The sequence below is a fragment of the Vigna angularis genome, chromosome 4 (assembly GCF_016808095.1).
Source record: "Vigna angularis cultivar LongXiaoDou No.4 chromosome 4, ASM1680809v1, whole genome shotgun sequence".
Classification (NCBI taxonomy): domain Eukaryota; kingdom Viridiplantae; phylum Streptophyta; class Magnoliopsida; order Fabales; family Fabaceae; genus Vigna; species Vigna angularis.
In genome coordinates, this window is record NC_068973.1 from 12,352,501 (window position 1) to 12,378,016 (window position 25,516).

General features: G+C 33.2%; 1 long non-coding RNA gene and 3 other non-coding genes across 4 annotated transcripts; 3 read left to right on the forward strand and 1 right to left on the reverse strand.

Annotated features, from left to right (window-relative positions):
* Positions 1-4,836: 4,836 nt before the first annotated feature.
* On the reverse strand, positions 4,837-6,647 carry LOC128196294 (uncharacterized). Its single transcript, XR_008248422.1, has 3 exons — positions 6,411-6,647; positions 6,158-6,261; positions 4,837-5,482 (listed from the first exon to the last, which is right to left on the reverse strand). It is a non-coding gene; the product is annotated as an uncharacterized LOC128196294 (long non-coding RNA).
* A 3,956-nt stretch (positions 6,648-10,603) lies between these two features.
* LOC128196421 (small nucleolar RNA Z112) lies at positions 10,604-10,730 on the forward strand. The gene has a single exon (XR_008248707.1). It is a non-coding gene; the product is annotated as a small nucleolar RNA Z112 (small nucleolar RNA).
* A 52-nt stretch (positions 10,731-10,782) lies between these two features.
* LOC128196433 (small nucleolar RNA snoR2/U65) lies at positions 10,783-10,941 on the forward strand. The gene has a single exon (XR_008248721.1). It is a non-coding gene; the product is annotated as a small nucleolar RNA snoR2/U65 (small nucleolar RNA).
* Positions 10,942-10,998: 57 nt separating this feature from the next.
* On the forward strand, positions 10,999-11,074 carry LOC128196428 (small nucleolar RNA snoR77Y). The gene has a single exon (XR_008248715.1). It is a non-coding gene; the product is annotated as a small nucleolar RNA snoR77Y (small nucleolar RNA).
* Positions 11,075-25,516: the final 14,442 nt, after the last annotated feature.

The window sequence follows — 25,516 nt, forward strand, 5'->3', positions numbered from 1 at the left end:
AATTTATGAAGAAATACTTGGCAAAGAAACCATATTTAGTAAAAGTCATGCTGCAGGAACATAATTGGTACCAAAGGCAAAATCAGTGGGTACTTCAGGTGAAGGTTTTGCACACGAAGGTCAACTATGAACATGAAACTTATTTTGGAGTGCCTAATTTCTTTGTCATCATTTTTTCCACTTATAAGTAATGTGGAACCAATTTTTATAAAATTTATGAAGAAATATGTGGCAAAGGAACCATGTTTAATAAAAGTCATGGTGCAGGAATAAAACTAGTACCAAAGGCAAAATAAGTGGGTACTTCAGGTGAAGGTTTTGCACAAGCAGGTCAACTATGAACATGAAACTCATTTAAGAGTGCCTAATTTCTTTGTCATCATTTTTTCCACTTATAAGTAATGTGGAACCAATATTTATACAATTTATGAAGTACTACAGCGTGACTTTTACTAAATATGGTTTCAAAGTATTGTAGTACCTTCCTGTTCAAAACTTTCACCTGAGGTACCCACTTATTTTGTCTTTGGTATCAGTTTTGTTCTTGCACCATGACGTTTACTAAATATGGTTTCTTTGCCAAGTATTTCTTCATAAATTGTATAAATATTGGTTCTACATTACTTATAAGTGGAAACAATGATGACAAAGAAATTAGGCACTCCTAAATGAGTTTCATGTTCATAGTTGACCTGCTTGTGCAAAACTTTCACCTGAAGTACCCACTTATTTTGTCTTTGGTACCAGTTATATTCCTACACCATGACTTTTATTAAATATAGTTTCTTTGCCAAGTATTTTTTTCATAAATTGTATAAAAATTGGTTCCACATTACTTATAAGTGAAAAAAATGATGACAAAGAAATTAGGCACTCCTAAATAAGTTTCATGTTCATAGTTGACCTACCTGTGCAAAACCTTCACCTGAAGTATCCACTTATTTTGCCTTTGGTACCAATTTTGTTCCTGCACCATGACTTTTATTAACTATGGTTCCTTTGTCACGTATTTCTTCATAAATTGTATAAAAATTGGTTCCACATTACTTATAAGTGAAAAAAATGATGACAACAAAAATGGGTGGGTAGGAGGAAGCGACAATCTCTCTAGGAACGGCGACACTCTGACGACACTCCGGCGGTAATGGGTGGTTGGGTGGAGGGAAGAGGAGACTCTCTTTAGGTTTTGTGCTCTCAATTCTCTCTCAAAGCTTCCTCAGATTCGAAATCTGAAAAGAGAAAATGAACTCAAAACTTGAAACCATGCCCCCAATTCTGTTGCCACGTCATTCTCATCTTTAAAAATTATTTTCCACGTGCACCACTCACATTTTGACACGTGTCCCATGTCAAAATGTTGTCAAATGTTGTTGTTAAAGTATTATTTTCCTTAATAAAATGTTTAGAACATTTTGAACTTTTAACTTTATAATGTTTATTTTTCTTTTTGACTATTTTTGCTGCAGAAACTTATCATGTTACTCATTTATAAACTACTATATATATATATATATATATATATATATATATATATATATATATATATAATTTTAAAACAATTATAATAAAAAGAATATGTTTATCACAAAAAATTATAATTGAATGATAGTGTATAATGTTTTAGTATTATCTGTAAAACCCCAGAAAATGGTATTTCTAGAAGTGATGGTAGTCTAAAAATAGTGAGACTCGATTATTTTAATATTAAACGATTTTCTTATAAATAGTTTTGTTATAAACGAGTTTCATTATTTTAAAACATATCATCTCTTTAGAAACCACTTTTCTATAGTTCTCTACCTTCTCTCGAAGAGTTCTAACTCTTGAGTCATCTCTTTGGCGATCAGGATGTGCCTAGATGATCACTACGTCAAGGTCTACAACCTCAATCGATCAATTCGTTGTTTAGAGCAAGTAAGTCAAAAACCCTTTTCTTTGATATTCTAGGGTTTTTGATCATGCACGACGTTTCTGTTTTACATGGATCAAGACTTTCTCTTCTTTGTTTCTTGGTTCAATTGAGGTTCTAAGGTTTCTCTTTAATCGTCAATCGGTGATTTTTAGGTGTTTTTAGAAATTCCTTGCGGTGCAAGCCTCGGTTAGGCTATTTCTAGAGTTGCGCGAGCTGGATAGAGGTAAGGGAAGCTAGATAATTACTTTTGATTGAAGTATATGATGTAAGTTTGATAGTATATGAGTATTAAACTATGTGAATGAAAATATTGTTTGATGATTAGTGATAATTGAGTTAATTAGGTCATATTGATGATTAGTGTGATGATGTATGTTGTACCACTGTTTGAATCTGTGTGTATGCATGTTTGAGATGTGGAAATTGTGTTGAGGAAGTGTCTGATGCGGATTGTATTGTTGGAAGAAAAAGGGTAATCTTGGTTGTAGGTTAATTGGTTCAAATTTGAGATTTTGATAGGGAAATGGTGAAAAATGGTTGGTGTATTGTTTTGCTACGGTTGGTCTTGGTTAGGAGCTGTTTTGGATCATAATTAAGTGTCAAAATGGGAGGAAATATGTTATAAGAGGGTATGAGGTTGTATAGACATAGTTTACATTAGTCTAGGATTTGGTTTTAGGAAGTGGAGTAGTGAAAACTTGAGTTAGAGGTTTTGTGCTCAATTGGTCAGTTTGAAGAGTTTTAGTAAGTCATTTGGAACTTGTTAGAGCCCCTAAGTTACTTGAAATTGTACCACAAGTGGTAGAATTCAATTTGAGTCTCTAAGTTAACCTTTTGTGAGTTTTTGATTGAGATCTTATAGCTACTTGTTTAGATTAATGTTAGAAGTGTTTATACACACTTAGTTAAGCTTAATTGAGTATATAAAACAATCTAGGAGAGTTAGAAGTTGGGAAAAATAGTTAGAATTGGTAAAAATTGGTATAGGTTGCGTAATTCTGCATAATTGGTGCTACAGATTATGCAAACTCGCTGAGCGAGTGGATTCGCTCAACAAGTGGTTGTAGAATGAGTTTTCTGTTAGAGGACTTTCGCTTAGCGAATGGTATGCGCTGAGCGAATTATTGAGGTTTGGGAACATTGTCAGTCTTATTCAGATAACGAATGGTATGCGCTGAGAGAATTGTTGAGGTCTGAGAGCACTGTCAATTTTATTCGGATATCGAATGGTATACGCTGAGCGAATTGTTCATATTTTTAACTAAGATTTTATATGTTTTCTTAAAGTGTGTACAATATGTTTGAATCATTGGTTTCTACTACTTGTTGTGAAGTATGAATTGAATAGTAATATGAATTGAAATACATAATGTTTGATTCTTGAGGTTATGTATGTATTGGAAGTATGGTTTCAAATGGTGTGGAAGAGAATTCCAAGGAGGAATTTTTCAGTGGTTGTTTCAAAGGTTGTAAGTATGAATATGGGAAGCTCAGTCTTGGAGTTCATCCTGACATTCTAATGATCACCTACTTTCAAGTAGAGAGGGGTAAGGCATGTCTTGAGAATAGCAGGAGGTCCTAGCCTAGGGGTTTTTTCTTGGCCTAAGGTGAGTGATAACGGACTAACCTTGTGTGGTAGCTTGGGACCACAACAAATGCACGAACTGCCATAGCTACATATTCATACTAATCTGGATAGTCAAGTCTAAGGTCTTTACTGGTTAAGATGTTTGGAATGATGTATGTGATATAAATGATTTATGTATGTTATGGTATAAATGTGATACAATTTCTTTGGTATCTAGCTTACCCTTGTTTTTCTGTTGTCTGTCTTTGTATGTTGTTTCTCTTTTGCAATGATCACCTAATGGTAAGAGCTTAGAGATTCACCTTTTCAGTTGTTCCAGCTAGAGGTGAGGTAGAAGCAGATGAGTTGTAGATAGATCTAGAGAAGTATATCTCTTCTTTGAAGAATATTTGTTTTACCTAATTGTTCTTTTAGCATCTATGTAACGTTTCATTTTGGTAGTTTATACTAAAAATGGGATGTTACGGTATTTTAATTAAATTTTTATGAGAGTATCTTCTGAAATTATAATTTGGGAAAGTAATCTAAAAATTCAATTGTAAAAAAAGTTTAAAAAATGGTGGTGTAAATAGTAAAATGCTCAAATGTCGTCTTATTCTAAATGGTAATATCATTAAATTATTTTGAAAATTTTTCCCATTCGAATTGTTTCATTAGTGTAGAATTTAATATATTCCTATGTTAGGTGCATTGTGATGACTGGAATGCTATTATATATACTTTATGATATATTACCTTTTTTATCAATTAATATTATATATTTTATATTTGATGTCTAAATAAAATAGAGTTTCCTAAGCGGTATATTTAATATTTTATATTTCATTGTGATCATAAAAACTCCGTTTACATTTTCTAAGAGTATCTATGAATAAAGTGTTTTTTTGTAAGAGTTTCTTGTCAATATTAGCTAGTATACATGACTTCTTTAAAAGTGAACCAAACTTACTTATATAAGAAATTTTCATTAATATTAAGAATTATATATTTACAATATTTACTTTAAAATAATATGTTAAAACACTTCTACGAAATTTCCAGTAAAAAAATATATACTGAAATTTACTCTTATCAATAAAATAATATTTTCATATAAGTCCCTACATATAAGTTTTTAAATCTTAAAAGAAGTTATTTATATCAAATATTCTTATTAATTCAAATCTCATTAAATAGTATTTCACTAACTATAAATTCAAATGGTATGTTAACCTTGGTTTGACATGGAAAGAATTCTTAAAAAAAATAAAATAAGACTGGATATGTGACATCCCAATATTATACTTTATGCAGGTATAAAAATTAAGACGTCAACATAGATGACAATAGAAAACAGTTAGAATAATAAAATAGCAAATAAGGTTCTAAGAAATTAAAATTTAAGGATTACAGTAATCCGGAATGTAGAAGAAATTTTTAAAACGTGGAATACTAAAGTACTTCAAAATACAAGAACTGGAATTGTTCAGATACATGGAAAGCTATGGAATTCCTAGAGAGACTAAGAAGTTGCTTCCTCATTCCCCTCCAGGACATTCTCCACTGAGGCTTCATTCTCCTCTGCTCACATCCAAGTGGATGATCATTGCAAAAGAAAAAGCACGCAACAAACACAAACACAAACAAGTAAGGGTGAGCTAATTATATAAAATCATGCAACTCAATTTAAGCATATACATACAAGAAATAACTCACACCAAATAATTTCAGAAATACAACCTAAGCATGTTAATTTCTAGACTTGACTCGTCCGGACTTTAAAATGATAGTCGGGCTATGGCGAGTCTTGCACCCGTGGTGACTTATGAAACTTGGATTCCCCACCCTGTCACACTCACGAGATTAGTCCGTTCTGCGCCTTGAGGTATACTGGGAGCCCCCAAGACTAAGGACCTCCTGCTACTCCTCACCACATGGTTCAACTTCTCTAAGTGAGTATGATTGACCATTGGAGCGTCAGAATGACTCCCAAGGCTGAGCCCCTGCTTTCATTTTAAAACACTAAGAATCTCACCAAGAGATTCTACATTTGAAACTACCATAAGCAACCATGAAATCATGTTTCAGTCTTTCCCAATTCACACACCTATGAATTATAATCAAACCACATATTTAAGCCTTAAATATCAAATCATATATAACAGAACATGCTCCACAACCAATTTCAATCATCTCTAATAGACGATATTGTCATGTTATTACCAAACATTAATATATACCAAACAGTAAGATAAAACTTATGGATTATATGTAAAAATAATAATAACATAATCTCTGATAACTAAAACAATTTTATCTAATATACTGAATGAAATAATAATAAAAAAAAAAGAAAACAGCTTGCATCTTATTCTTTTGATAGATTCATAAAAATATAATATATATATATATATATACATATATATTACGTTACCTATAAATATTATATATATTACGTTAGTTATAATACATTATATCTATAACGTTACGTATCTATATTATATATATATTACGTTACTATAAATATTTATATTTATAATATTAAACTAATATATATATATATATATATATATATATAATCTATACATTAATAATATAATATATTATCATAAGTATTATCTCTAAATAACTTACAATGTTCCCTTAATTATGAAACTGCTTGCTAAATTTTTCATTACCACAAAATACTTGTTCTCCACTTCACATCGCTACCCAATTGGTCACCGGAGAGGGTTCAGATGCTCTAACAGTACCCCCAACACCGTGCGAAACTGTACAGAACCTATAAATCACCAAATAGGTGCTAGACTTTAGCTCTTTGAGTCGGAATAAACCGAGAATGAAAGACAAAATCACACAGGGCACAAGAAATCAGAAAATGGTACAACCTAGGACAATAACAGTGAAGGGAAAGAAGGAAAATCTACTTACCCGCTGGAACGCAAAACCAATCGGATGGTTTCGTAGCTCTTGACTCCAGGAACAAGAAAACACCACCAAATTAGGATTCAATCGGTGGAAATGGCTGGAAACCTAGAGAGAAGTCAGAGCACTTGAGTTAGGGCAAGGTTTCTGTTCTAGAGAGAGAGGAATCTGTGAAATGAAATCTGACTTGCAAGGAAAGAGCCCCTCCCAAGGTTCAAGTGTCCTTTGGTCAATGGGCCTGGCTTGTCAAATTAGGGCCCAATGGCTTTATAAAATCTTCAGACCATTACAGCATATCTGAGGACTCGTGAACTTAAAAAGACCTTGGAAAATTTGAAGACCTAATAAAATGGCTAAAACAAAAGTTTGAATGACCAGACTCACATCAATATTTTATAATCTCTTTTATATTTATTATTATTATTATTTTCTTAGTAAAGTGTTCAGTGTCACATTCTAATTATATAATATTTAAACTATAAAAAGGAACTATCACATGACTAATAAAATAGATCACTTAACATATAAATAAACATAAAGTTATTTTTACAGTCATTTAAAATAAATATAAACATCAACTTTATATACAATGTACAAGTATCAAAACTATATATAGAAAAGTGTCCTAAAAGTGTCTCAAAATTACAAAAGAAAAACTAACTACTAAATAAAATACTACTACAACCCCTAAACATCTAGACCATCACCCCTTAATGTCTACTCCACCATTAAGTTAACATGATCTGCTCACACCTACCAGATGTTCATTGCCAAAAGAAAGCAACACATAAAACAATACAACCAAGAAACATACAAAAAGGGTAAGCTAATTGTAAAACAATTAAACATAGAAAAATATGATTCATCATACAATTCAATTCACACATAGTATAACATTTTTCCTGTTCACATCAAAGACTCGGACTTGGCCAACCCTGTTGGAAGTCCCACATCGACTAGAGATAAGGCCAAATTATAATATATAAATGAGGTGCAAACCTCACCTTACAAGCCGGTTTTGTGGGGATGAGTTAGGCATAAACTCACTTTCTAATATGGTATCAGAGCCATGGTTAGAGCCTATCCTAGCGAGTTCTAAGTGGGCATTCTATTCTTCTATTCCACCCGCTATCGGGCCGTTATCGGACCACCCAATTTCTACTATCACGCACGAGATGTCTATACCTCGGCGTGAAGGGGGTGTGTTGGAAGTCCCACATCGACTAGAGATAAGGCCAAATTATAATATATAAATGAGGTGCAAACCTCACCTTACAAGCCGGTTTTGTGGGGATGAGTTAGGCATAAACTCACTTTCTAATAAACCCTTTACAATATAGTATAAATGTCGAGCCATGAAAAGGTTTTGCACTTGTGTGGTAGAACAACTGACTCACTCAAAGCTACCATATAAGGTTATTCCATTAAAACAATCTTTGCCACCATGAAGAAAACCCCTAGGCTAGGACATCCTAATCCTCTGATGACATGACTCATCACTCTCTAATTGAGCATGAATGATCATTAGAGTTTCAGAATAACCTCCATATTGGCTTCTTACATTTATACTAAACACATATGAAATCCCCAATAAGAAATTCCTCCTTAGAATTCTTTTCCACAACATTTCATTCACAGTTTGATAACCTCATAATACATTACGTCCAAGCATATGAAACCATGAAACATCCACGAAAGAACCAGAAACAATCCAATCAAGTATCACAAATCACAAAAAATACACTTTTGGAAACCTACAAATTGGCGCTCAAACGCCTCGAAACTGGTGCTCAACGCCCTGAAACTAGTGAATTGGCGCCCAAGCGCCCTAGAAGTAGCGCTCAGTGTTAGATTCCAAAGAGTTAGTGCCCATGCGCCATGACAGTGGCGCTCAACACCGCAACAGAAACTAAGGCACTTCTAAACTAACTTTAGACACTTCTCCCACCACTTTGATTGATTCCTAAGACCCTCTAGGTACTAAAAAACCTCATCAAACACAACTCTAACTCAATTTGACTACTTCAAACCAAATTCAATTCACTAGACTACCTAAACTCATTTATATTCCTCCTAACACCAATTTTAACAAACCAACAACATGAACAAGTCATAATTGACTCAACAACATACCCTAAACCATCTAATTCATCACAGACCTACTCTTTTATAAATTCACTACCCAAAAGCCCCTTATTTAGACTTAAAACATGTAAAAACACACTCACCAACCATCTATTGTATCCTAAATCAGATTTTACCGGTTTGAAAGATTCAATAAGTCTTAAATGACTTCAAAACTGACCTCAAACTGTTGTTTTCCCAGACTAACTATTTTCCCATAATTTCACCTATCAAAACCCTCTAATTTAACTCTAAAGCAAGTATAAAAATGAACTCAAATTCTTTCTCTCAACTTAATTTCATACTTTAACCATTTATGGGCCTAAACCATATATAAAAGACCTTATAACATTTACCAAACTGCAAGTTCCTCATCAAACTCATTATTCCAAAAATTGGTATACCAACACCTATCAATTCAAACCCCAAATTAATATTTTAACCTCCTCTTTCACGAATATCATCATCCTTACAATTTTGCATAAAAAACATTTCCATTTTAGCATACATGAACTTACACAACAATTCATACATTTATAAATTCTCAAGATTTCATTATGTACACAATAATCACTATTTACTCAATTTAGAACATCCAAGCTATCATATAACTATATAAACACATCAATAATAGATTTAAAACTTTCTATTACATATTTGAAAGATGAATTAGCTTCTCTTATCTTAGGGAGAACTACTACGGCTCTAAGAACACCCAACTGTTGCTTTTACAACAAGGAACTTTAGAAAAGCCTACAATTCACTGAATTTTAATCAAAATAAAATCTTAGAACCTCAATTTAACCAAGAACCAAGGAAGAAACACATTTGGTACATGCAAAACAAATTTTTATGCATGATCATAAACTAAGAATAAAAAGAAAAAGTGGTAGAATCTTACTTGCTCTAAACAAAGAACTGATTGGATGGAGTTGGAGATTACTCCGCGGTGATCTTCTAGAAACCTCCTAATCATTAAACAAAATGATTGAAGAGTGAGAAAAATAGAAAGAAGCGAGAGATAATTAGGAGGAAGAGTTTTAGAGAGATAGTTGAGTGTTTTAAGTAATGAAATAATTTTAAGTAATTTTATTTATTATTTAATTATTGTAATTTTATAATACTTGATCTCATTATTTTAAAAAAAATCTATCAACTTTAACATTTTATTTTTTAGTTCTTACATTTATAATCTTATTTTTTATATTGTTATTATTTTTATTTTATTTATTTATTTATTATTATTATTATTTTATTAATAAATTATTTATAACCTCATTTTATTTATTTATTATTATTACTTTTATTTTATTAATGAGGTGTCTAAAACCACAATATCAATTATACGAGAGTGTTTGTAATATTTAACCACGATCAAATACGTTTAACTTTTCATTGTCAAGAGTCCAATTTTTTTTTGCAATGTGTAAAAAAAAAGGGTAAAGAATAAAATATTTCCTTCAAGATTAGTTACATATTAATGCTAATTTTTTTTTTCTAATAAAAATACATAAAAATTATTTAAACTAAATCCGTGTCCATTTACTCAATCATTAAATTCAAAAAAAGTTACCAAGATTAAAACTTTTATACTAAGATTGAATTTTCTTTTATGATACTAATGAAAAATGATAATACTATTTATACTGAACCGACTCAACTTCTTCTATTACTCTCAGACTAGATTGATTAATTTACAATTATCAATTAAGTAATTTATTATGCATAGGAGATAAATAGAGATATTTAATAAATATCTCATTATTTTTTTCATAATTAACTTTTCCTAAACATTTTGTTGTCTAGAATATTTTTTGAAATATATAATTAAAACAGTCTTGGGCCATTGCATAACCACAAAGCCCAATGCCGTTTAGATTTGCGGCTCTAACCATACTATAAAACTCACATCCAAAGCTCTTCCTCCGTATGATTAACTCTTTAGGGTTGGCTTCTGAACGGAGTGGGAGCTATGTCAGTGTCTTCAATCTCTGTTACTGTCTCACAGTTATTCAGTAGCTTGTGATTCTCTTCATCGCAGTCATTATTATTGTACTTAATTTTATGAATGTTCGATCCCTGTGAGGAAGATCTCCCTTAATTGATAGGAAGTGCCGTATGACAACCTAAACGCAGCGCCAAACGAAGAACTTGTTTCTTTGTGGCGGTGTGTGTGTGATTTGGAACGGGTCTCTGAGGGTTTTATATTTTTTTTAAATTGTTTTTTAGTTTTTAATCTGGATTTTTAGGGTTAGGTCCGATGCCACGTCGCTGGTAGCTTCAATTCAGCGGTGACCAGTGATGCTATGATTGGACCAAAATCAAAAGCGAATCACGTTTGTTTCGCATTCTGATAGGAATCTGTGGATTTCATACTTTATGATCTGCAGAGCCGTTTTGTGCGATTACATTTTTTTATTGTTTGTTTGATCTTTATGTCGTTTGTTTCTTGATTGTCATGCGTGTGGCGAAGTCGACGATGATTTGTTTTAATTGGAATTACCGTCTGATATTTGATGAGAATTTCTGGCTGACTGAGGCTTCGCATCTGCTTGGCTCAAAAATGATTCGACTTTTATGTTTTGATTTATCTTCGGTGTTACGTTTTATCGATATGCCACTGCATTCATCTTGGTATGCAGATGCACGAATTAGCATTGAAACTGAAATTGCATTAGTCTTATTAGTCTTAATGAATTCGCTTTTTGTTCTTTTATTATTATTTTTAATTTTTAATTATTACAATGTTCAAGTAAATAATTGTAAGGTATTTTTTCCCACCTTCATATTTCTTTCCAGTACATCCATGATTATATTATTAAAATGATCCTTCATTCAAAATTTATTTAAAACCCTAATATTTTATATAAAGACTTTTTTTGGATTTTCTTTTTCTCATTTTCTGCATTGATGAAGGAAAAGCTTTACGGGAAGCGACAGAGCGAGGAAAAGAAACAAAAAAGAGCTTGTTTACCTCGTGAATATCTCAATCATTTCTTTGAATTTGTTTTTAGTGGTACTCTGTTTATATTCACCTCAATGATTCTGACTGTCTTCTCCTTCTTGCACCCCTAATTACTTTTTTGTTTATTAATTTGGATTGTATTATTTATAATATAAAATAATATGAATTTGTATTATGGACTGTAACGTAGTTTATAATGTAAATTTATACTGTAAAATTCAATTACATTTCAGATTGTACGGTAGTATATAAAATAAATATTGTTAAATTCTAAATTATTTAATCCGAAATATTTATAAATTATACTATCTCAAACTATTAGTATTTTTAGCTATTAGTATTTTTAGAAGTGTAATTGGATTTTTAAAAAAATGAGGTGTAGGAAAAGAACATGGGAGTGCAGGAAGATATTTTAATGTTTGTATTGAGCAATACTGGATAGAGCCGTAAAGACAAGTATAATCAGAGAAAAAGTTGAGATCCTTATCTGGCGTCGTTGTCAGGGATATATATTATAAGTTTGCCCTTAAGCAGTGTTTTTTTTTTTCAAATTTAATTACTTTTTCTAATTTGATTTTTTATTTTAAATCTACTCATTTTCTAAACTAAAATAACTTTTTATAATAAAATAATTACCTATGAAATAAATAAAATTTATCTACATTTGTTTTTATAACTATAATGATAATAATTTTATTATCTTTTTTTATAATAATAAAAAATAATACATAGACCTAATACATGTACTTTTACTAGTTTAATTGAAAAAATTATAAAAATATTGTTAGATATTAGGTGATATATTTGAATATTATTATATAGTTACAAATTAGAAAATATATCTTAAAATATTGTTAGATATTATGAGATATTATTATATATGGTTTTATTTCATTTTTATTAATAATAAATTAAAATAAAATATTGTATTTTCTTTTAAAAATATTAGGTTTATAAATTTGTGGAGTGGACCAGATTTACCGATATTGTTTTAATAGAAATGATGATAAGTGAAGAGTAACATGGGTGTTTATACGTTTTTTTTTTATTTTCTTGTTTGTATGTGTATATAATAACTTTTGTTAAACTGTGATTATTCTTTATTTGATTACTATCTTTTGAAATTTAAAAATACTTTAATGGTTGTATTGTTGTATGAGACAATAAGTTTTTGTATGGAGTTATATGTTTTTAACTGAAAATCATAGTTAAACTTATAATATAATATGATTGTACCGTATACTGTTTTCACATGGTAGTACATACCTTTCACATGATCATTCTTGCGGTCTTTTCATGATCATTTTTTTAGGCTGACTTCTTAGATTGTCCTTTCAGGTTGTTTTTTCATTCTCGTCCACTTAGGACGTGTTATTGGATCGTTATTAAGTCAACAAAAGGTAAAGGCTCATCACAACTAGTATAAATAAATGTTTCAAGTATGATTATAGGATCACGATGCACATTATATGCATTATTTGCTCAACTATCCGATTAGTTAGATTACTAACTTGGCATCGGAGTGCCTTTGACAGGTATCCACCCACATGGTTTGGACAAGACGGAGGGAGAGTGAACAACATAACTTGGAGGATGAAGGACCACTAGGAAGCCCCTCCGGTCTTCAAGACAACTTGGAGTGCTTTGAGTAAGGGACTTACACCTTATACCTGAAACATTTTGGTACCCACTGTGGGGCCGAACAAGTATTCCTATTGTAGCCATAAGGAACTAGTGAGTGGTGCTTTAAAGGACCTTAGTTGTTCGACCATCCGATTTCGGCCATCCAGCTTCGGCCATTCAACCTTGGCCATTCGGCCTCACAGGTATTCGGCCATTTGGCATCAACCTCTCAGTCATTCAGCCTCAGGTATTCGGTTATTTGGCCTCGGCCTCGGCCATTCGACCTTAGGTATTCGACCATTCAACCTTGAACTCAACTATTCAGCCTTAACCTCTCTACCATTCAGCCTCAACCATTCGGCCTCAGGTATTCGACCTCATAGGTATTCAGCCATTTAGCCTCAACTTCTCCGTCATTTAGCCTCACAAGTATTCGGCCATTCAGTCTCAACTTTTCGATCATTCGGCCATTCGGCCTCAACCTCTCCGTCATTCGGCCTCACAGGTATTTGGCCATTCGGTCTCAATCTCTCAGCCATTCGACCTTAGGTATTTGGCCATTCGGCCTCGACCTCAGCCATTCGGCCTCAGGTATTCGACCATTCAGCCTCGACCTCAACCATTCGGCCTCAACCTCTCCGCTATTTGGCCTCAGGTATTCGACCTCAGGTATTCGGCATCACAGGTATTCGCCCATTCGGCCTCAACCTGTCGGTCATTCAGCCTTAGAAGTATTCGACCATTTGGCCTCAACCCCTCAATCGTTCGACCTCAGGTATTTGGCCATTCGGCCTCGACCTCGGCCATTCGGCCTCAACCTCTCAGTCATTCGATCTTAGGTACTCAGCCATTCGGCCTCAGGTATTTAGTCATTCGGCCTCACAGGTACTTATCCAAATTTTGCCTCAAATGTTCAGTCTCAATCATTCGACCATACTTTGGCCTCAACTTCTCGGCTTCCCATGGTCTCACAGGTACTTAGGTAAATTTGGCCTGAAATGTTCAGTCTAAACTGTTCATCCATACCTTGGCCTTAACTTCTCGGCCTCACCCGAGGTCGAAGACTGTGGATCTTCACCAAAGGAATCCCGGTCGGCCTCACCGAAGGTCAGTGATTGTGAATCTTCACCAAAGGAATTATGGTTGGCCTCACGGATGGTCGACGATCGTGGATCTTCACCAAAGGAATCCCGGTCGGCATCATCGAAGGTCAACAATCGTGGATCTTCACCAAAGGAATCCCAGTCGGCCTCACCGAAGGTTGGAGACTATGGATCTTCACCAAAGGAATCCCGCCCATCCTCATCGAAGGTCGGCGACTGTGGATCTTCACCAAAGGAATCCCGGCCGGCCTCATCGAAGGTCGGCGACCGTGGATCTTCACCAAAGGAATCTCGATTGGCCTCACCGAAGGTTGGCGACCGTGGATCTTCACCAAAGGAATCACGGCAGGCCTCATCGAAGGTCGGCGACCGTGGATTTTCACCAAAGGAATCCCGACCGACCTCACCGAAGGTAGACAACTGTGGATCTTCAGCAAAGGAATCTCGGCCGACCTCATCGAAGGTCAACGATTGTGGGTCTTCACCAAAGGAATCTCGACCGACCTCACCAAAGGTCGGCGACCATGAAACTTCGCCAAAAAATCCCGATCGTACGATCATGTACAGAACAAGGCAAGACTTATGTTTCCAACCACCCATCGTGATCAACGAACAAGGAGGATAGAAACAAAAACCAACCGGAGAACCCGTCCTTATCAGGAAGGTCTTGTTTAGAACCCCTTCGCAGAATAACATCTTGTTCGGCTTGGGGTACTTGTGTATCGTACGGTCCTCCCATGTGGTCGTCCTCCTGTACGGTCCTCCCATGGTCGTCTTCCCAGGCCGACCTCCCAGGTTGTCCACCGTCCTTCCAGACTGTCCTCCCAAGACGTCCTCCCATGGCCGTCCACCTAGGTCGTGCCAATTGATAATGACTCATTAAGCCCTTAATGCAGATTAAGGTGTGATTGGACCGTCATTAGGCCAACGAAAGGTAAAGATCCATCACAACTAGTATAAATAAAGGTCTTAGGTATGACTTTAGGATCACGATGCACATTATATACATTACTTGCTCAGCTAACTGACCGGTTAGATTACTAACTTGAACGTCAGAGTGCCTTTGACAGGTATCCACCCGCACGATTTTGACAATAATAAGGGAGAGTGAACAACATACTTGGAGGATGGAGGACCACTAAAAAGTTCGTCCGGTCTTCAAGACAACTTGAAATGCTTCGAGTATGATTTTTCAACCCTATACCCATGAAAACTATTATTGTTTAAGTTAATTTACTTTTCTGTTTTGGTGGTTGTGGTGTTAATATGTAATGATAGTATTTTATATAGAAATAGATAATAATAAATGTGTTCATAACATCAAAGGGGATTAATATCATAAAATATTTGGGATAGTCTTTTAATTTTATGTTTTTCTTTTTAATAAAGTTATTTTGTAAATTTTTTTTATTGAAATTTCGAGACTAATAAAGTTTTATTTTAATTTTGTTATGTGTGTTAATTATATCCATAATTAAGAATTGTTCATTCCTTTATTTTTATTTAAATTATTAAAGGGAATTCATCCCCATTTTGTTGGGGTAAGATGAAAAATTATCTTATGGGCTCTTTATCTTCAAACATCCATTCAATAATTAGTATGAAATCGCATTGTTATTTCAATACGAATTAAATTAGAGATTCTCTTGAAGTGTCGACAAGAAATCCAAACTCTTTATATTTATTTGAAGCTTTTAGGATATTTATAAATTTTAGTAATACTTGAATGATGAATTATGTATGAAAGGGGACAATTTTGAATGATATTCACATAATTGAGGTTGTTTTTTAAAATATTACAAGACTAATGCTTTGTTATTTTGAATTGATTTGGGGGAGATGATTTGAATGAATTTGAGTAGATTTGAAGGTAATTTTTTTATTGTTTTTTTGAGTGGATTTGTGGGTAATTGATAGTGGATTTGGAAGTAAAGTTTATGAGAATTAGTGTAAGATTTGATTGATGTGACTGTCCCTAGTAATATAAAACGTTATTTGTTAATGTTATATTTAATTGTAAAGATGTTTATAAAGAGTAAAAAATTAAAAATAATAATTAAAATTAATTTTTTAAAAGTAAAAAAATTATAATTCAGTAAAATGAATTTATTAAAAAAATTATAATTTTTAAAAGTAAAATGAATTTAGTAAAAACATTATAATGCTTAGAAGTAATTTGCAAATAACATCTATTAGAACATCAATTTTCAATTTTTGGAACTGCTTATCAATTATAATAATTAGTTTTAATTATATAAAAAAGTATTTGAATGAATTGATTTCATCATTTGATTATTGTGGTATAAATTACAAAATTGATAACCTAATTGGAAAGAGTAAAGGGGACAAACTCTACCAATTTAGCTCTAACAATTAACCTAAATATAGGAAAAATAGATATACAACAATTTGCTAATAAAGACTAATTATTATAATTTAAAACTAATTATTATAATTGATACTACTAAATCTATAATTGGATTTATTCCTACCACACTACCACACCCACAATGTTGTTTATTTATGCCTGCAACAATATACAAAATTGTTAACAGGCAAAAAACCACTATGAAACTGGGTTAGCTAAACACAATCACCCTTTCACAACATTGGCTACCTTCACAAGTGCAGCACAGAGGTCCAGTAAGACCAACACATTCCTACAACAGCTTCACCTATCTCCATGCGACTTCACCAAACTCCACCACCTTCACGTATGTCCACAACGTTGACAACGCCTTCACCTGCAAGAAAAACACAACAAAAGGTTACGGTGTTGTTCCATACTCGTGCTCCTTCAATGACTACTGCATCGTCCCCTTCCTCACGCACTGCTTCTACACAGTCTACATCCTCCGGTCCTTGGTGCACCTCCTCATCTCGCCCTCATGCATCCACTGCTCCATAATCCTCTTCAACTCGTCCTCCTTATTCACGCCCACAACTTCGACCGCCAACCATTAATATTCAATCACACCACCGGCGATGGCAAGCAGGGAACAACGATGAAGGCTGCTGGAACCGCGACTTCAACGCTTCAAACAAAACGCAAAAATCAACCCTGTAACCGAATAAATTTTTGCGTAACCGAATACCCAAATACAGCTTTTCTCTGTGTTCTGCGTAACCCAATACGCCAAACCAGTAACCGGATACACCTTTGCCATTCCAACTTCTGCACCAACCCTTCATGCCAAACTTCTCCATCTTCAGTGCCTCTTCCTCATTCAACCTCTCCTTCCCCATCTTCAACGCATCTTCATTATCAACAATGGCAGCCAATCTCTGCATTGCTAGGCTGCCACACTTACATACTTGGGCTGTCAAAGTGAAGGCTGCCAAACTTGGGCTGTCAAAGTGAAGCCTATGTGAATTAGTGAATGCAAAACCCAGCAAACACGGTCAGCCATGCTCACACTGTTTATGCATTATTATTATTATCCACTGGAATCGAATATGCACTTCATAAATCCAATATATTTGTTTTTAGTATCTGGTATAATGAAATGTTTTAAGGGCATAAAAGTCTTTTCCCATTAATTCATCGCAAATCTTCTCAGTTATGCGAGTGATTCAAAAACCCCTTATCTTGCAAATCGCCTCATTTTGCTCCTCACAAATCGGCTGAAGTGAACACGGCTGGAATGTGCTTTCGTCGCTCGCAAATCCACATGAACAGTAAAATCTGTTTATGTGAACACAACATAAGTGAAGTCATATTAGACACTGCGATTTTGTATAGAAGACGTGGTCATTCTATATACGAATTTAATTTTAATTTATTCTGGTCAAATTTATCTATTTAAATCATACGAGGTAATATGACTTAAAAAAAAATTCACATGAATTAAAGTCATTATACACAACTTATTTTCTGAAAGGAAAATAAATTATATAAAACAAAAATCATGATATATATAGACTTCGGTAAAAAATAAAATTGAAATAAAATTGAATTGAAGATGTGTTATCTCATATGACTTGAGATAATTCACCCATATATACAAAATCATACTACCTAACACAACTTTACCAATCTTATAATATATTTTTTTAAGAAAAACCCAATTACGTAAATACCATTTAAAATTGCCTTCCTTTTGTTAATAAATCCTCGAACGACTGAGGTATTGGAGGTATTTCTTTTTTCTATTTATTTTCTATTGAAGGTGGGTGCAAAAGACAAGCCCTTAGAGTAGTCATTTTGAGAACTCATGTACCTGTAGGAATTCACAAGTTATAAAGTCAGAAATGAAATCATGCTTTTCTTTTATACATCCAGTTTCAAAATAAAAATAGGAGAAGATACTTTGTCATCTAGAAAAAGTATTATAAATTATAATCAATTGAATAGTTTCTATATCTAAAATTGAATATTTCTATGCCTTTTTAATATTCTTATTTATTTTCTCATAAAAATATTTTACTATTGATTTGTATTTAATCTCACTACAAAAATATGTATTTTTACCGGGGGTTTTTTTAAATATTACCGGCGGTTTTAACCCCTGCAAATCATATTTCCCGCGGTTGAAAAAAACGGTGGGAAAACGTCCGTCGCCAAGCAAGTACCGGCGGTTCTGGAAAAAACCGCCAGTATTAGCGGGGGTTTCCAGAAACCGCCGGAATTTCCAGGGGTTCCGTAGAAACCGCCGGAATTAGTTGGGGTTTTATCAAAACCGCCGGAAATAACGGGGCTATTCAAAAACCGCCAGAACTAGCTGGGGTTATCTAAAAACCGCCCCTATTTTTGATGGTTTAGTTTACCGGGGTTTTAAAACCGCCGAGAATTTGTATAGTTCATTTTTTTTATTGTAATAAAATTAGATTATAATAAATGATTTTATTGACAAAACAAACAATAAATTAATATGAACTAAAATTTAATAATATTGCATAAAATAAACTACATTGTTCAACCTAATATCATTCATATAACTAATTGTTCATACATAAAAATTAAAAAGAAAGAGGTTCATTACATATGTTCAATACTAAAAGTATGACTCATAAAAGTATTCAATAACACTATCTAATTCTTTTCTTCATTACATCCATTGTTTGGTCCACTCCCTTGATCAGATACCTACAATATAATATAATAGTTAGTCGATAATATATTTAATAAAAAAATCATACAAATAAATTTAACAATTATTACTGATGATCTTTGAAATACTGCAAATTGTGAAGGCAATGGACCTTGATGATTTTGCAACAAAAGCGTCATGATTGCCTTCATTTCATTGACTTGTGATGTCAATGAAGATACCTATAACAGAAAAATTTATTTAAAAAGTTAGAAATATGATACCTAACATGTTAATCTTAAAAGGAACAATTGATTATAAATTTTTAGATCATCAAAATAAATTAGAATATATACAAGAATACACTTACTAAAAAGAATGAAATTGATCTTCCAACATAAGTTACACCACTGCTATCTCTACTATGCTAAAAAAAATTCAAAAAATATGAAAAATTCTAACATATTAATCTTAAAAGGAACAAACCAAGTAAATATTTATTAAATATTCACTAATCTGACATTCTAATTTTATTCAGTAAGATCTGTCTAATGTTTTCCTTCACAAAGTGCTACTCATTTGCTATGTTTCAGTTCAGATTTTTAGATGGGCCTCCAAGTAATGTCCGATTTGAGTTCCTTCTTATATGATTTGAGGTCATTTTCTCAAGAGTTCTAGAATAATATACTATTTTTCAAATACAAGATAGTATTAGAAAATGTGTTAATTTTCTTTAAAACCTGGCTTTTGGTTTCTGTGATTATTTCCAACTCGTGAATGCAAAGTTTTGTAAGGTTCCTTGGGTAGACTATATTACTACAGCTGAAACTTTGACTGCTAGATCTGTGTGCATTGACTCCTACTCCTAGTGTTTACATGATCATATAAAACACCATTTCAGGTCCACATGTATCCCCTTCATCACCCTTCAGTGTATCTTTTCAATCTTTCAATTAGTTTCCAGTCTCATGTATGGCATTCAATTAATCGAGAAATCATTTTATTTTTGAACAGAGGTGAAATGGATTAATTTTTGAACTTCGTAATAATGACTTCTTTTATTTTATTCAATAGAATTTAGAAGCAATAATTTGGGGATGACCTGCTTCTTATTATATCTTTTCTACTATATAATATAAAATAATAATCAGTTTTACAAATTTGTATTTGATAATTTAAAATTAAAAACATGTATATATAATATAATTTGTAAAGAGGGTACTGCTACTATTTTTATCAGTGAAGAGTAGTATTATCCAGTATAATATAATCAGATTATATCCCAGTTCTGAGTTGGATTAAATTTTGAGATTATTTATAATTTCAAAGACTGAATTCACATTATAACTTATATTTTTAATTCCCTTTCTTTTTATTTATCTATTTAATTTTTTATCTTGTTACATTATTTCTTACCCTGCTTTCTTAAGACATTAATTCTGAGGTGATTTAAGAGGAAGTGGCTATGTGTTGAGTGTGTCCCACACTAATCTTATGGTAATCCCAGAATAGCAAGGATTGGGTTTATACTGCACGATAATTCTCACTAATGGATGGAAGCTTCCTAAATAAAGTATAACATGTAATATAGTTATTAAAATAACTAATCTTATGGTAATCCCAGAATAGCATGGAAATTTTAAGGCATTGTTTCTAAGACATTGTCTCTAAGGCAATTTTTAGGAAATTTTAAATTTCATTACACTATCTAAGACATTGTTTCTATTCCACTATCCTATACATCAATTCTAAGAATATACACAATTTCCAACAACCCAAGATAGGGACTTGGAGTATTTAAGCATTTGGTTTTCCCTTTTTAACAACTTGCTTCTAAGGATGGGTTCCCCAAAAGTGATTTATCAATTAGTATTACAATTAATAAAAATAAATCATGTACAGAAAGCTTTAATAGATATTCTTTTTTGTTGACCTCAAGCTGCTTACCTGAAGAGCATGTTTGCTAGAGGTTTGAAATTGTGTTTGTATCTACCTGGCCACGGTAGCTTCAAGTTTTGAACCAACTGATTTTTCTAGTTGATTCGATGCCTTGTCTCCCACCCTTCTGCAGAATTCATGGCACAACCTTGGTCAAACATACTCAAGAAAAAATGAGCATTTTAACAGTAAAAAAATTGATTTGGGAATAACAATTGAAGAACTAAAATTGGCACACAGATTTCTGAAAACATTTTAGTTGACCATATGACATGGCATCCAACTTGACAAAGTAACACTTAAAATGAAACATGGAACTGGGAAGAGAAGATACAAAAGAAACATAAAAGCAACACTTAAAAGTTTTGAACAGAATCCCTCAATATTTGAAGGCAAGTGCATGAAGGGGATTGTTGTACAAGTAGACCATTTGAAGTTAATTAAATTTATAAGGGACGAAGGAAGTTGATTTTTCTGCAGGCATGCATCCAGAAGAACAAGTGACATAAAACAAGGTACATCTCTAACAGATCTTCAACATTCACAGAAGCTATTCATCCCAGAAAACTCCAACAACTTATTTATTGTTACTAAAATGCACTATAAGTATATGGTACTGTCTCAACAGAGTGATGAGAAAAGTAATGGAGAAAATATAAAGGAGCTCTCACTCTTCAAAACTTTATCATTGTTTTTCTCTATTCCTTCATTTGTAAACATACATTCATGCCAAACAAAAATCAATATCTTCAAAATGAGAGAAGAACAAATTCTAATTATTGAGACGCATGTTGGATAACCTCAAGTACTTTCACTCGGAAACTATGTCAGCATGCTTCTCATGGTCATGGCTCACTTAAAACCTAAATTTCTAAATAACTTCTAAAGCAAATATTCCTAAATAACACTACATAACTGATAGTAATATCAACTTCCAAACAACACACAGTTTCTGATAGTACACGCACAAATAAAATAAATCCAGAGCAGAAGCTCAAATCAAATAAGAAACAAAATTTTACAGAAAATTTTACTTTCAAACTCTAATCCACATACCAATTAATATACTTTGTACATGTTTGTAGAAACAACCCTAATATGCAGGATGTTTACCAAACCTAAATTGTTCACTTTAATGAAAATAACAAAACTATATCCAGTTGTCTAATTAATCGGCTTTTTATTTTGCCCGACAAATTTAATAAAAATTATCTTAAACTTTGGTTTTGTGAACTTAACATTAAAGTCACCAAGTGTCCATTGGATCCACCTTAATTCAAAGCTAGTTCAAGATAGCCCAACCACAAGCAAGAGTCTAGAATCCGAGGTTTATAAAAAAGTCTTATTGAAACATTAATATGACAATTTAAAACATTGTATCTCAAGATTCTGAATCATAATATAATATATATGAAACAAAGTTAAAACAAACTTTAAAAAATAATATAATTTACGAAAATCTGCAAAAAAAGTAAATTAAGACATTGTGATATATGATGAGCAAAGAAATTTAACTGAAGAGTATAAAGAACTAACCAATGATTTCTACTGTGCTAATTCAGAAGATGAATTAAAGTATATGATAAAACTAGCACGTGAATGCAAATGTTGTTAACTTTCTAAGGTTAAAGGCCTGCACCACTCTGCACGACATTTATATTACGATAAGTATATTTCTCTCTCAATATGAATGCATGAATAATCCCCTATTGTATTGCATTGTAACCTCAACCTTCTTTGCCTCCTCTTCTTGCAGAACCAGATTAAGAGGTGTCAGAGTTTCCACAGTTTCTTCGTTTCAGTCTCAACCAAGCTCGTGGTAAGGGTTTCAGGTGCTTTATCTTATCCCTATCACCCATTAACCAAGTTCTTAGAAAATCTGTACAGAGGCAAAAGTAGAGAGAGCTTGCCGGTTTACCTTGATGCTCGGTGTGGGAGCGAACACATGCCAGAGCCCCTCGATTGGAGGCACCCGGACCTCCGACGAACAACACCTTGACGGTCGGCCTCGCTCAGCGCACAAACGCACTAGATTTTCGTTCCTAAGCAACGGAAGACCAAGCCGAAGAATTCCACGAATAAGAACTAGGGCTTGCAGGGAAGGGAGGAACAATTAGGTCTGAAGAATATGGTACAAGGAAGGGAGAGAACAAATTAGGTTTGAAGAATTGGTGCGAGGAATGGAGAGAACTTACGAGAAAATCAGAACAGAGATGAAGGCGTAAGAGGGAGGCAGGGAACTTAGGGCTTGAGAAAATGAGAAACATGAAAAAATGAAGGCACGACGAGGGTAGGGAGCTAAAATTCAGGGAGAATATTTGCCAAAAAATTTATGTAAAAAGAAAAAACAATTAGGGACGGTTTTTATTATAAACCACCAAAAATTTCCTGGGTTTTCAAAACCGCCAGAAAATAACCCTTCTAAAATTCAATATTTTTGTAGTGTCTCATAAACTCTCCATTTAGTAGGTTATATAAAAATATTTTTTTTATTCCTTTTATCTTTAATTTTTGTTTCATTGGAGAGTTTTCATTTTGCTCAAGTAATTTTTATTATCTCTAAAAAATTTGATTAATTTAATTAAAAGTTTTTCATCTTATCATGTCCTTAAAATTATACATTTCTTTTCATTTGTTCAATTTCATATCAAATTATCTCTAAAACACACATTTAATCATTTTTATTTTTTTAAATATTTTTATTAGTTATTTATTTTTATAATGCAAAATATTGTGTTTATAATTGTTATATACTTATTTTTATTTTTTAACTCATGATCATTGTAAGAGCCGAGAGATTTAAAGAAGTTTGGAGCAGATAGGTGTAAGCAAAGGATGAGACTGAGCGGTTTAGATTAAAATAAGAGTGATATATAAATGAAAAGTTTCAAAAGTCTTGTCTCATTCTCTAATTACAACTATATCTCTCCAAATTCTTTTACTCTCTTCTTTTCTCCTCATTCTCTCTAGATTCTTTCAATCTCAATTGCTCAACAATCAGATTGTGCCTAAGCAATCCGGGTGTCAAGAGGTTTCTATTTCACCGATCCGTTTAGTGTTTCGAGTCAGTAAGTTTCATCCTCTCTTCTTAGTGATTCTGTTTTCTTGTGCATGCAAGAGAAAATTCTGTTTGCATGTGTTCATCAGACTCTTTTCTCAAATTCTGATTTCGTTTTTGGACCTACTATCGGTCTCCTCTTTCCAATCGCTGATCGATAGGCGTTCTTAGATTTTCCTAAGGGTCAAGCAATTTCCTGAAGGTGTTAAAAGCTTTCTATTTGGTTAAGAGGTAAGAGAAGCTAGTTAATTTAATTGATAGGTTGATGATGTATGAAAATGTTGTTTGATGGTTTTGCATGTATGTGAAATTGAATGTTTGTGTGTTCGACAATGTTTGTGTGGGATGATAAATCTTGTGGTTATTAAGTTGTGGATTATGCAGAATTTGGAGTGAGTTCTGGTTTGGGATTCTTTGAAATATTGTTAGAAAGGTCTAGATAAATCTTGGATAGGTGTAAATTGGTATATGAATCATGTATGGAGGATTATAAGTGGGAAAAATGTTTAGTTTTGGTAAATTCTAGTGTGTTCTTAATTCTGTAGAAGTTCTGCAGAAAGTTGAGCATTCGCTATTGACCGCTCGGCCAGGTTCAGGTACTTGGTCATTAACTAGGTTCGGTCTCTTTAGACTCTTCCCAGTTCATGACCGTTCGGTCTTAGTAGTGCTCAGTTTTGTATTAATGTTCGGTCTTAACAAGTGCTCAGTTTTGTATTAGCGTTTGATCTTAGCAAGTGCTCAGTTTTGTATTAGCGTTCGGTCTTAGCAAGTGCTAGGTTTTGTATTAGCGTTCGGTTTTAGCAAGTGTTCGGTTTTGTATTAGCGTTCGGTCTTAGTAGTGTTTGGTTTTGTAATAGCGCTCGATCTTAGCAGTACTCGGTTTTGTATTAGCGTTCGGTTTTAGTAGTGTTCGGTTTTGTATTAGCGTTCGATTTTAGTAGTGTTCGGTTTTACACTAACGTTTGGTCTTAGTAGTGCTCGGTTTGTATTGGTGTTCGGTTTTAACTACGTTCAGCCTCCTATGGGCCTTACCTATTAATGACCATTCAGTCATGCTTTAGTGATCGGTCTTACCTGAGTATTCAGTCTAAATTAGTTTTCGGCCTAAGTTATAAGTGTTCGGTTTAATTCAGGTGATTCGGTTATTCTAGTGTTCGGTCTCACCATAGTATTTGATATTACATTAGTGTTTAATTGTATTCGGCCTTACGATAGAGTTAGATCCTTAATAGTGTTCGGTCACTTCTTCAGTCTTACCTATTATGGACTGT